A 14851-nucleotide genomic window follows, 5' to 3' on the forward strand; every position below is an offset into this window, starting at 1 on the left:
ACTCGTGGAAAAAGATGCGGATATTTTGCCTTCATTTGATCTTCACATTCCCAAGTAAACTCGGGTCCACGTTTAGATTCCCAGTGAACCTTGACCAAAGGAATGCGCTTGCGTTTAAGCCACTTGACTTCACGTTCCATGATTTCCACTAGTTTCTCAACAAATTTCAGAGTTTTATCATGACGAATTTCGTCAAGCGGTATGTGGAGGTTCTCATCAGCTAGACACCTCTTGAGATTGGACACGTGAAAGGTTGGATGAACATTTCCAAGTTCAGGAGGTAACTCAAGTCTGTAGGCTACCTTAATGATTCTTTCGACGATCTTGAATGGTCCAACATATCTAGGTGCAAGTTTTCCTTTCTTTCCAAATCTGATCACACCTTTCCAAGGTGAGACCTTAAGTAATACACGATCACCGACTTGAAAATCCAAGGGTTTGCGTTTGTAACACCTCGAAATTTTGTGTCCAATAATGTATTGACACGTGTCTTGAGTTTACACGTGGCATTTAATATTAAATAAAGGACTAAAGTTGACAAACCTTGAAAGTATGTAAATTCGAGGGTTATAAATGTCAAACAAGGGTAAGTATACTGTATAGTAACCCTAAACGATGCTCGTACCTTCAAACGAATAAATCATGGATCGTACGGAAGCGATACGCGGAAAAAAGTGAGAGATTACAAGCTGCAGGGGTTAACTGTGTCAACATGTTTAATTATACCTCTGAGTGACCCTTTGACGTACCCGAGGCTTTGTAACAGTAAAATACGCTCACTAGAATGTACTATATAAATTCCGCGAAGTTCCGTTTTAAAACGAGAAAGTTATGATCAAATTCGTATGTGAGGGGTTTAAAGTGTCAACGATAAAAGTTAAAGCTTTCCGTATAATTAACAAACTAACCGGGGACTTAACAATACGGGTAAATAACACGAGGCCCTTAGTTGTAAATAATCGAGGGCCAAATCGCAAAGTTACCCCTTCAAACCCGAAAGGTCAGGTTATTAATTACCGAAGATTTCGTTATTAATTACAAAGATTTAGGCAATGATTATAAAAGATTCAAAAATCCAGAAATTTAAACCTAACGCGGGCCGCGTAAAGGTCATGGGTAAGTTAATGCGGGCCGCGAGCCTTCTGCAATTACGCGTTCTGATATGAGAACTCAGGCGACCCGCGTACAAGGTTGCCTGATCTTCCATGCGGGCCGCGTGAACCACCCAGATGCAGAAACTTTGGACAGACTTGTTGTTTGAAGTTGTGAACGATCAAAAGTGCAATAAGTGAAGCATGGGTGCCCCCTACTTGCCTCCTAGCATCAAGGGCCACCTGCTGAACATCCATACTCACTTGTAGCCTGAGTTGTAATGATCTAGAGGCCATTCTTTCACTATAAATAGGCCTACATTGTGCATAAGTTCACCACACCTCAAAACACATCTTCTGATCATTCCTGAAGCTCCCAAGTGTTCTTCAATAATCCTAAGTCGTGCACTAAGTCTCTGTAAGTATGCCAAACCTTCTATGGCTTTGCTTTTGCTTAGTTTAGCCTAAAAGTCAATCCGTCGTAACTAACGATTGACTTTGCGATAAATCACGAATGGTCCAGTGAATTTTCAAATCAAAAGTAGTTATGTGTTGGTATTTATGTGGGTAATAAACCCCTAAAAGGGTTCCCCCTGATCACCACTCTAACTAGGCCAAATATCGAGTCAAACGTATACTTAAAAAGTCAACAGAAAGCCATTTTTGCGATTCTTGCATAATCTGTAATGTAGGTGATATGTAACCTGTTTGAACACTCATAAAACATGATATTAAGTATATAAACTTGTCTAAGCTTGTTTGATTCGGCCATTTGCTATATTGACCCGGTTCGGAGCCGAATGTCGCAAAAGTTTGACTTTTGCTTTGACTTCAGTTCTGACCCGTTCTAGTGCAATGTAGATATGCATTAGGACTCTCTTAGGACCAGGTCATGTGATGGCATCACCCTCTGTGACCGGTTCGTTGTTTGTCCGAGTCTTTTACGCCTTTCCGTTAATTGCTTAAAAGTTGACCGTAACGCCCTTTTCAAAATAAAACGAGTATTTCGGACATGTGAAGGGACCATAACCTTGCTTACTAAATTCTAAGCATGTCCCTAAAGTTTCACGCCAATCCGAGGTCTAGAATAGGAGTTATGCTAAATAGCGCAATTAAAGGAAACTTTTGTAATAAACGGCGCGATTAGCATAACGCCTACCTAAACCAAGATTTCGACACCAAACCTTTTACTCACTGTTGTAAAATAATATTTTGGGGTTTTTAAAGATTTTTAATTAATCTTAACCTGCTCATAACCTGCGGTTATGGCTACGGTTCGGTAAATACCGAATATGCCCTTTTTCGGCCAAAACTTGAGTTCTACAAAGTCTTTTGACCCGATTCCAACTGCTACTGATTTTAAATAATAAATAAAGTATTTTGGACTTTATAAACTGAACGGAAAACTCAGATTTCCTGTAGAACTCAGAAAGCCCTTTAAAAGTCTTTAAAATGACCGGAAAACCCCTACGGGGCGTATAATGAACTAAAACTCGTTACGGGCATTATGGAAGGTATCCTACTGATACCACAACCTCTTTAAAGTATATTGACTTAGGAAAACAAGTGTAGGACTCTTACGGTTACCCGTTGCGCCTATTGCGCGCACGGTTCGGCTTATGTAACTAGTTTACATAAATTAGCCGATACGGGTCAAACCATATTATTTTGACCCCAAAATCCAGAGTGTGAATATTAAACCCATATAAAACAAGTCTTCGAACTTGTTGGGTCAGAATCACATTCCATTCTCGGTTTTCGCCTTTCACGCGATTAAACCGTATCTATCCCTTGAAACTGACCGGTCTAGGCTACGGCTAATATAAAGACCCGTTAGGATTCTAATAGGTTATTTTAAAACCTTCGTTCCAGAATAGGAGCCCCAGTAAAAGATATCTGTGATTTAATCAATTAAGGACAATACTTGCAAAGGTAAATACTTTTAACTTATTTTCGTATTACGGGCTTGGGTTACGGTACATATAAAATACCGCTTGATCGAGCATCAAATCTTCCATCGTTTGGTGGTTAATTGAATAATTTGATCGGCTCATTTAAACAGTCTTGTTACTTAAAAGCCTTTGGGGGGTTAATGACCATGTCCCGGATATCCTAGGCATCATATTACGAAATGGCCACGACCTCGACATCCGGGTGTAGGCGTACACCCGGCATTATGTCTATATTAATAAAAGACGTAACCGTTGGTTTACCCACCTCGGTTTTACGCAATTGTGTCTATTGATCTTTAACCCGGACTAGATCCAGGCTACTGAACGCAAAAGGAACATGTAATTCGTTCACAAGATTATAATATTAAATAATTCTCCCAAGTTATAAAAGGGTTTGTGCCTTGTGCATTCAAATCAATTTTTAATAAACATTTTACAAAAGTGTCGGTTGAATGTATTTATCAGTGTAAACTGACGTATTTTCCCAAAAAGATTAAACTGCAGGTACTAAACGTAATCGGCTGGCAATAGCTCCTTAGCATCTTAAGAAGTCTCGCAAGCTTGATGCCTTGTCTGTTGAACAATACTTTTTATTATTTTGATCCCCCTGTGGATACCATTCGACTATTTGTGATACATTCGATATTACAATCAAAGGTTGAATTATATTTATCTTTATGCTTCCGCTGTGCATTCATATAATTGTGTGGTTTGACTATATTGTTGCCAACTACATCACGGTAATCCCCCACCGGGCCCACCGGTGATACACGTGGAAATCGGGGTGTGACAGGTTGGTATCAGAGCCAACATTGAGTGAATTAAACACTATCCTAATGTGTTTAATCTCAGTGACACAATTGCACATACTTGAGTCTAGACAAGAACATAGGACAAATTCAAATTGTTATTCCAAGTTTGTCTTTTTCTTTTATTATTGTTATTTAAAGTTTTAAAAAGCAGGAAATATGGCACCTGTAATTTTCCAAGGAAGAGGAATGGGAAGAAGAGGCAGAGGAGAGATCGTTACTCACCACGATCACGAAGCTGGACCTTCAAATACGCGAGCTCCTTCGACCACATGGAGTGAAGAACCGCAAAGACGGAGAAACCTTTTCGAACCTGCGAGGTATTCCACCTCGCACAGCTCGACGCCATCGTATCGTCACTCGTTTGGGCCAGATTCCGAAAATGATCCCAATAACCCTCAACCCTCTTACATACCTCTACAGCGTTCGGTATCGCACCGTGCTTTTGACGATCCCACTCCTTACTTCAGAGGACAGTTTAACCCAGCAGATTATATTCAAGAACCTGCAGGCTTTGTTCCGTTAGGACCACAGGATCACTTCTCAGAAGACCATATGGATGAGGACACTGATCCAATCAAACCTGCTCGTGGTACGCCCACACATCCTATCGAGATCTCAGATGGATCTTCTTTTCATGGCACACCTTATCAAGGGCCAGATAGCTTTCAAGCGCTGTTCAACCAGCACGAGTGGTACTTCACACCCTCCCATCAGACATCGCAACACGAGCAGCAACAACAGCAAGATCCCTCTGAGGATCCACGCTTCGTGGCAGTTACGCCACCACCTCCGCCACCGGTTCAACCAGTAATGCCTGATCCGCCAAGGCGTAGAAGATCGGGTGCTCGTATGTCCACCCGAGGAGGGGAATTCCACTTCAGCACCCCTCGACACTCTAGTAGTAGCTACTACCCGCCACTACAAGAAGAAGGACCTTCAAGTCCAGTACAGGAGGCGAACTCCGCACCAGTTGCACCATCTTCGCCACCATTTGGGTATGACCACCCAATACCTGCGTACACGGGTCCAACGGCATACAACCCGTTCGAACCATCGCCGCACGCACATTACAATTACAACTATGAGCGCGACCCATATGTGGTAGCGGCTAGGTATAATGCCCGCTATCCCGACGGAGCTTTTGGAAACATGGGAATACCGGACTACTCAGCTCATGGGTATCCAGCACCTCCTAGACCTCCAGTTCCGCAACCGGCGCCACAACCACGTTTTTCTCCGCCCGAACAAGAAGAAATCCTCCACCGCTTAACTCGTGTGGAACGGGATTTCGAGGAAGAACGAAAGAACAACAGGGGATTTCTTAAGGGTCTAGCGAACCTGTTGAAAGGCAAGAAGAAGAAACGTGACCATTAGTCTTTATATATGTTCTAATGTAACGTCTATCTTAAATAAAGTCCCTGCGTGGACATTTATCGTATTTCAGTCCCTACGTGGACTTATCTTTAAGTCCCTGCGCGGACATCTATCTTGTATTAGTCCCTGCTTGGACTTGTCTCTTTATTAACCTCTATGTAGGTATGTACTTGTTTAAAAGTCCCGTTTAGGGCAGCGTGTAATCGTATTGAAGTTTTGGAAAGTTATGTTATGAATTTCATTTTGTTATTACTATATATGAAATAAATCAAAATCATTCCTTTTAATTTGATCTGCCTAAATAAAGAATCTTAAGAGTGAAACCTAGCCAGGTGTCTTTTAAGATCCGGCCAAGATGGTAAGACCTAATTAAAAGATTCAGATTCCCTGTTAACCTCTGTAAACATGTTAACAATCATGGCAGATGTGATTCGTTAAAATCGCACACGTCATTCTTATACAAGAATCCTTTAAAGGATTCCAAAGCCCAAATCAATGATATAATAAATCATGGGTTAAATCACCAATAAAGGTGATCACTTGTTAAACATCCATTAGCGATGTAGTGCCTACGGGCCAACCCTATTAAACATCCATTAGCGATGTAGTGCCTACGGGCCAACCTTATCAAACATCCATTAGTGATGTAGTGCCTACGGGCCATAATTGTTGTCATAATAAGACAAAAGACAGTGGTGGTCTATGACTCTGTAACACCCCGAAAATATAAATCTTTATATAAGAATATAAGGATTTCATAAACAAGAAATAAACATGTAGAAACTTTAACCTAGTTAAAGTTTACAAGTCTTGAAAATAAAAAAAAAGGAAATGGTAGTTAAGGGACTAATCTTGCCAAGAATCAAAAGTTAATTGTTAATTGTAACAAAATTAAACCAAACACACCAAATTAGTGTGTCTGGTCGACAGAAGCAAGGCAAGGGGCGACCCCCATTGTTCCAAAACCCTAAAGTCACAATTTCTTGCAATTGGAGGCTCAAATCATAACCAAAACGAAATCCAAGCTTAGAATTGTGTTCCTCATCGCAAGAGGATTAAGAGGTATGTAAAATTTTGTGAGAATTCACTACTTGGAATTCTCATGGATCTAAGCAAATTTGAAATTTGTTGATGCATGATAGTAAATTAGTTAGATTAATGATGATATAGTGTCTAGGAGTAAAACCTAGACAACTACATGTGAATTTATGCCCAAATTCAGGAAATTTCATGAATCCATGGAAGCTAGGTTATGGGTTTTATAAGATGATGATGAACACTAGGATTAGAATGATAATTCTAGTATAAACTTCATTATAGGAAGAAATTCCTGTGAAATTGATGCTAAGATGTGTGCAAGGTTTACTAATTAAAGTGAAATTTGAGGTTTAATTGCAAGTCATGAACTTGGAAATGATGGTAGGAAAATCTGACCCGTTAGGTGTTTGTTGAAATGCCTAAGTGAGGGTTTTATGCTAAATTTGATGAAAACGCAGAATTTGACCATGTCTTATAAATGATGTGATTATGGTCGTGAAAAGAATTCTAAACAAGTTAAAAACTGAATTTATTAGGCAATGAGTCCGGATCATCAAGCGGACAAGCCGGAGAGAATTCACGGGGAAAAGGCGCGCTTTAAAGGTATGAAATTTATCGTTTCATTACATTATACATATCGATAGCTTTATGAGTTGGTTAAAGAGGAATAAAAGCATGATGACCGAGAATTATCATTATGTCATGAAATTGGCTATTGCCCTAAACATGTTATAAACATGATGTCTAGTGTCCGTAAGGTGCTTACACCATGCACCTAAACGGGTCAAACAAGTTTTGAGAATAAACATGAAGCATGACTTTATTATAATGTGCAAATAATACATGAGGTGTAGGCCGTGTAGCGAATACCATAAGACAAACTTATAAACCTTGTTCTTATTTTAGATGCTACGTTTTGGTTTGAATGCATGATCATCGTACAAAAGATCTATTAGAAATCTTGTAATTTAGCGTGATTGTTAATTTCCGTTACATGCCCAATTAAGTTATAAATGAGCAATGTGATAACCGAAATACAGATATGAAGAACTAGACCAGCCATTTAACAATTTATGCGGAAGTATGCTGTTTCGTCACATAATGAACCAGCAAAATCATGCATTTTAAACAAAGGAGTCATGTGTAGAGTCTACCGTAAATTACGGTGGTACCGTAATTTACGGTGACCTGCAACTCTGTTACGGTGGATACCTACTGAGTTACGGTAGACCCCCAAACGTTCAGAAGCCACCGTAATTTACGGTGATACCGTAAATTACGGTGGAGCCTTGTTGAAGAAAATTTATTTCTTGTTTTGAATAAGTTTTCGAATCTAATCCAATTACGTGTTCTATCATAGTTAATAACTCTAATGCTTGTTAAACACATTAGCTTTCAGGTACCCAAGTGAAGGATGAAGATCAAGCATGACAATTCGAACCGAACACTCTAGCAAACGCTTCCGCATATAATCTTTTGTTCTAAAAACCATGTAAACTATTGTAGTTAATGTCTTGGTTATGATTTTGTAAGAATTGTACATGTTTGTGGTGTCTGGTTTGGATTAAAATGATGAAAGTTTTTGTTAAGTCAATATTTTGACATTAAATGCAAGGTTTTTATGTATATAAATCTGGTTTTATATGTTGTGTCTTACAAGTTGGTAATCAGAGCTTAAGGTTGCCAATAAGTGTTCGGTTCAAGCTTGATCAACATCCGGTAAGAGTTATTGCTTAAGTAAAATTTAGAAGTATAGAAATAATTCACGAACGAATATACATGGAAAAGAGTGTGTAAACACACTCAAACACAAGAAAAGCATGAAACAAGAATAATAGAATCAAGAGTGTGTAAGCACACTCAAACACGAGAAAAGCATGAAACAAGAATGATTGAGTCAAGTTGCGAACTTGATCAAATCAAAACAAGTAAAACATGTATTACAAATGAAATGTTTAACAATATATGTAAACATTTCAGTATCAAAGATGGCAAGCGGAGGTGACGGTGATGCGGTGCCAAGAGTCACCGAACAGATGAGAATAGTGATTGCCGAAGAAGTTGGAAAGGCGATCGAAAACAGCTTGTCGAACTTCATTGATAAAATCCAAAATACGGTTTTATCAGTGGTAGAAGAGAGAATCAAGAAGCTAGAAGATAATTCAAATCTAGCAAAGGAAAAATCCGGGGAACGAAAACCTTGTTCATACAAGGAATTCATAGCTTGTAAACCGCCTATATATAATGGGGAAGTTGATCCAATCGTGTGTCAGCGATGGATAGGCGATATCGAGGGAGTGTTCGAGAGAACACATTGTGATGAAAATGACTACGTAGCTTATGGTACGGGTCAGTTAAGAGGTCAAGCGAAGGATTGGTGGGATAATAAGAAGAAAGAGATTGGAAACGAAGCGGCTAAGGCCATGACGTGGGAGGAGTTTAAGACGCCGTTTCTTAAACACCATAGCCCCAAAGCGGTTATAAACAAGATCAAGGAAGAGTTCATGCAACTCAGACACAAGGGTGAATCCATAGACAAGATCACGGGGGTGTTTATGGACAAAATGAAGTTCTGTGACGATCTGATCACGAACGAAGAACAAAAAGTCTATTACTACCATAACATGCTGAGCGCAGAATATAGGGAGTTCATAACCCCTTCAAAGTATGAGACCCTTACCGAGATTGTCAATGCTGCTCGGGAAAGGGAGATTGAGTTGAAGAAGAGTATAGAGCGGGGTGAACGAAGGGCACAGGATATAAATCCAAGCCCTACCAAGAAAGCAAGGACGAATGAAACGACAAAGAAATCAGACGCAAAGAGCGGTACACCAAGTTGCAAAATCTGCGGCAAGAATCATAAAAGTGAATGTCGCTTCAAGGATAAGCCATGTCCTATATGTCGAAAAACGGGACATATGGCTATATCATGCCCGGAAAAAGTGACCGTTTGTTACAACTGTTTCCGAACGGGTCATAAAAGATCGGAGTGCCCAGAATTGGCGGGAAAGAAAGAAGGGCAAGACTCAAAAGGTGAAGCCGCAAAAGCCAAAGCAAGATCCTTTCAATTGACCGCTGCTGAAGCAAAGGTCGAACCTGACGTGGTCTCAGGTATATTCACTATAAATTCAATTCCCGCACGTGTGTTATTTGATACTGGTGCGAATAAATCCTTTGTTTCATATGGGTTTATTCGACACCCTTCATTTGTTCTAACAAAATTACCTATGCCTTTAGAGGTAGAGATAGGTAATAATAAAAGCTTTATTGTCTGTGATGTATGTGAAAACTGCACGATGAATATTGATGACGAGGAATATGCAATAGACTTGATCCCGATGTCGATGGGAGAATTCCAAGTGGTAGTGGGAATGGATTGGCTATCCCGTTACCACGCAAAAGTGGTTTGTTTCCGAAAAGAAATAAAACTAACGTCTCCTAGCGGAAAGCAAGTTACGATATATGGAGAAAAGGGAGGTAACCCGGTGATATGCACAATGCTAGAAGCTCGCAAACTCATGAAACATGGATGCAAGGCCTTTATGGTATATGCGAGCGAAACGGAAAAGGAACTCCTCAAAATTGGGGATGTACCAGTCGTGCGAGATTATGAAGACGTGTTTCCGGAAGAACTACCGGGGATACCGCCAGAACGGGAGGTAGAGTTCGGAATCGAGTTGATTCCGGGCGCGAAACCCGTGGCCAAGGCGCCATACCGACTTGCACCGTCAGAGTTACAAGAATTGATGTCTCAAATTCAGGAATTTCTTGACAAGGGATTTATCCGACCTAGTGTGTCTCCGTGGGGCGCACCAGTCTTATTCGTGAAAAAGAAAGATGGCAGTATGCGCATGTGTATCGATTACCGGGAGTTAAACAAACTCACGGTGAAGAATCGATACCCACTTCCAAGAATTGACGATTTATTCGACCAACTGCAAGGAGCAAGTTGGTTTTCCAAAATTGATCTCCGATCCGGTTATCACCAATTGAAAGTCAAGGAGGAGGACGTACCCAAAACGGCTTTCCGTACGAGGTACGGGCATTATGAATTCCTTGTAATGCCTTTCGGATTGACCAATGCGCCCGCGGCTTTCATGGACCTCATGAACCGGGTTTGCAAACCCATGCTAGATAAGTCGGTAATTGTATTTATCGACGACATTCTGGTATATTCAAAGAGTGAAGCCGAGCACGTGTGTCATTTGCGGGAAATATTAGACACACTTAGACGAGAGAAGCTATATGCAAAATTCACGAAGTGTGCTTTCTGGTTACGGGAAGTACAGTTTCTTGGGCATCTTATTAGTGCTGATGGAGTACTAGTAGATCCGTCAAAGATAGAAGCTGTGACGAAATGGAACCCTCCAAGAAATCCCTCGGAAATCCGAAGCTTTTTAGGGCTTGCGGGATATTATCGGAGATTCATACAGGATTTCTCCAAAATTGCCTTACCCTTGACCAAATTAACTCGTAAGGAGGAAAAGTTCGTGTGGGGCATTAAGCAAGAGGAAGCTTTCCAAACGCTCAAGGAAAGGTTGACCCACGCTCCGGTACTGACCTTACCGGAAGGGACTGAAGACATGGTGGTTTACTCGGACGCTTCTCAATTGGGGCTCGGATGCGTGTTAATGCAACGAGGCAAGGTCATCGCCTACGCCTCGAGGCAATTGAAGATTCATGAAAATAAATATCCGGTTCACGACTTAGAATTGGCAGCGGTGGTGTTTGCCTTAAAGATATGGAGACATTACTTGTACGGGGTAAAGTTTACAATCTTTACCGACCATAAAAGCTTGAAATATTTCTTCGACCAGAAGGAATTAAACATGCGGCAAAGGCGGTGGTTAGAAACCGTCAAGGACTTTGATTGCGAAATACATTACCACCCCGGTAAGGCCAATGTAGTTGCCGATGCGCTGAGTCGCAAAACAGATTATGCCCCGATACGGGTACGATCAATGCAACTGGTTGTGACTTCAAGTTTACTAGAACGAATTCGAGAAGCACAAGATGAAGCTGTAAAGGCGGAAAACTGGAAAAAGGAAAGAATTATTGGTCAAGTTAAAGACCTTGAAGTGGGCAGTCACGGCCTAAGAACTCGTTTTAATAGAATCTGGGTTCCTAACACATGTGGTGTTAAGAAGCTTCTACTTGATGAAGCTCATAAATCCCGTTATTCCATTCACCCGGGGGTGACCAAAATGTATCATGACTTGAAGCAAAACTATTGGTGGCCCGGAATGAAGCGAGACACTGTGAAATACGTGGAAAAATGCTTGACATGCCTACAAGTCAAGGCGGAACACCAAAAGCCGTATGGTAAACTCCAACCGTTAGAAATTCCGGTTTGGAAATGGGAGCAAATCACGATGGACCTATTGACTAAACTACCTAAAACAAGTCGTGGTTTTGATGCTATTTGGGTGGTCGTGGATAGGTTAACTAAAAGCGCCCACTTTATTCCGATTCGTGAAACTTATACATCTGAGAAAATGTCGGAGGTATACACCAATGAAATCATAGCAAGGCATGGGGTACCGATATCCATTATATCAGACAGAGATACTCGGTTTACCTCGAAATTCTGGCATGAATTCCAAGAACAGATGGGAACTAAATTGTTCCTTAGCACTGCTTATCATCCACAAACGGATGGGCAGAGCGAAAGAACAATACAAACATTGGGTGATATGCTACGGGCTTGCATTATTGACTTTGGGGGTAGTTGGGATGTCCATTTACCCTTGGTCGAATTCGCATATAACAATAGCTATCACGCGAGCATTAAAATGGCCCCGTATGAGCTATTATATGGCAGAAAGTGTCGGACTCCGGTATGTTGGGGAGAGGTGGGCCCGCGAGGGCTAGCACCAACTGATATAATCCGAGCTACAAATGTGAAAATTGACATAGTTCGGACACATTTGAAAGCGGCTCAAGACCGACAAAAGGCATACGCAGACAAAAGAAATAGGCCAATCGAGTTTCAGGTTGGCGATATGGTCATGCTAAAGGTTTCCCCATGGAAGGGTATTATTAGATTCAGAAAAAGGGGAAAGTTAAGCCCGAGATTCATTGGGCCATTTAGAATCATTGAACGGGTTGGTAAGGTAGCTTATCGACTTGAATTACCCGAAGAGTTGAGTGGAATTCATAGCACATTCCACGTATCACATCTTCGAAAATGTTTGGCCGACGAAACTGCTCATATCCACTACGACGATATCGAAGTGGATAACAGCCTCAACTATGCAGCAAAACCAATTGCGATTTTAGATCGTAAGGAGAAAAGTTTGAGGAACAAAGTGATAACCCAAGTCAAGGTCAAGTGGGAGCACAGAAAAGGGTCAGACACTACATGGGAATCCGAAGAGGAAATGCGACGTCTACACCCGACATTATTTGGTACGTAATTCGGTTTCGGGGACGAAACCCTTTTTAAGGGGGGTGGACTTGTAACACCCCGAAAATATAAATCTTTATATAAGAATATAAGGATTTCATAAACAAGAAATAAACATGTAGAAACTTTAACCTAGTTAAAGTTTACAAGTCTTGAAAATAAAAAAAAGGAAATGGTAGTTAAGGGACTAATCTTGCCAAGAATCAAAAGTTAATTGTTAATTGTAACAAAATTAAACCAAACACACCAAATTAGTGTGTCTGGTCGACAGAAGCAAGGCAAGGGGCGACCCCCATTGTTCCAAAACCCTAAAGTCACAATTTCTTGCAATTGGAGGCTCAAATCATAACCAAAACGAAATCCAAGCTTAGAATTGTGTTCCTCATCGCAAGAGGATTAAGAGGTATGTAAAATTTTGTGAGAATTCACTACTTGGAATTCTCATGGATCTAAGCAAATTTGAAATTTGTTGATGCATGATAGTAAATTAGTTAGATTAATGATGATATAGTGTCTAGGAGTAAAACCTAGACAACTACATGTGAATTTATGCCCAAATTCAGGAAATTTCATGAATCCATGGAAGCTAGGTTATGGGTTTTATAAGATGATGATGAACACTAGGATTAGAATGATAATTCTAGTATAAACTTCATTATAGGAAGAAATTCCTGTGAAATTGATGCTAAGATGTGTGCAAGGTTTACTAATTAAAGTGAAATTTGAGGTTTAATTGCAAGTCATGAACTTGGAAATGATGGTAGGAAAATCTGACCCGTTAGGTGTTTGTTGAAATGCCTAAGTGAGGGTTTTTATGCTAAATTTGATGAAAACGCAGAATTTGACCATGTCTTATAAATGATGTGATTATGGTCGTGAAAAGAATTCTAAACAAGTTAAAAACTGAATTTATTAGGCAAAGAGTCCGGATCATCAAGCGGACAAGCCGGAGAGAATTCACGGGGAAAAGGCGCGCTTTAAAGGTATGAAATTTATCGTTTCATTACATTATGCATATCGATAGCTTTATGAGTTGGTTAAAGAGGAATAAAAGCATGATGACTGAGAATTATCATTATGTCATGAAATTGGCTATTGCCCTAAACATGTTATAAACATGATGTCTAGTGTCCGTAAGGTGCTTACACAATGCACCTAAACGGGTCAAACAAGTTTTGAGAATAAACATGAAGCATGACTTTATTATAATGTGCAAATAATACATGAGGTGTAGGCCGTGTAGCGAATACCATAAGACAAACTTATAAACCTTGTTCTTATTTTAGACGCTACGTTTTGGTTTGAATGCATGATCATCGTACAAAAGATCTATTAGAAATCTTGTAATTTAGCGTGATTGTTAATTTCCGTTACATGCCCAATTAAGTTATAAATGAGCAATGTGATAACCGAAATACAGATATGAAGAACTAGACCAGCCATTTAACAATTTATGCGAAAGTATGCTGTTTTGTCACATAATGAACCAGCAAAATCCTGCATTTTAAACAAAGGAGTCATGTGCAGAGTCTACCGTAAATTACGGTGGTACCGTAATTTCCGTAAATTACGGTGGTACCGTAATTTACGGTGACCTGCAACTCTGTTACGGTGGATACCTACTGAGTTACGGTAGACCCCCAAACGTTCAGAAGCCACCGTAATTTACGGTGATACCGTAAATTACGGTGGAGCCTTGTTGAAGAAAATTTATTTCTTGTTTTGAATAAGTTTTCGAATCTAATCCAATTACGTGTTCTATCATAGTTAATAACTCTAATGCTTGTTAAACACATTAGCTTTCAGGTACCCAAGTGAAGGATGAAGATCAAGCATGACAATTCGAACCGAACACTCTAGCAAACGCTTCCGCATATAATCTTTTGTTCTAAAAACCATGTAAACTATTGTAGTTAATGTCTTGGTTATGATTTTGTAAGAATTGTACATGTTTGTGGTGTCTAGTTTGGATTAAAATGATGAAAGTTTTTGTTAAGTCAACATTTTGACATTAAATGCAAGGTTTTTATGTATATAAATCTGGTTTTATATGCTGGGTCTTCCAGACTCCCTGTCAGAAGGGGGTAAAAGAACTACGGTTCAAACCTTCATACCTTGATTCTCTGAAATCTCGGCTAATATTATAATAACGTCCTCGTGACTAGGCTTTTATGCCAC

At 40.1% G+C, this 14851-nt stretch overlaps 1 long non-coding RNA gene across 1 annotated transcript; it reads left to right on the forward strand.

The window, feature by feature from the left end:
* The first annotated feature begins 12935 nt into the window (after positions 1 to 12935).
* LOC110880517 lies at positions 12936 to 14649 on the forward strand. The gene is made up of 3 exons (XR_002559364.2): positions 12936 to 13076; positions 13590 to 13656; positions 14473 to 14649. It is a non-coding gene; the product is annotated as an uncharacterized LOC110880517 (long non-coding RNA).
* Positions 14650 to 14851: the final 202 nt, after the last annotated feature.

Source organism: Helianthus annuus, chromosome 10 (genome assembly GCF_002127325.2).
Source record: "Helianthus annuus cultivar XRQ/B chromosome 10, HanXRQr2.0-SUNRISE, whole genome shotgun sequence".
NCBI classification, from domain to species: Eukaryota; Viridiplantae; Streptophyta; class Magnoliopsida; order Asterales; family Asteraceae; genus Helianthus; species Helianthus annuus.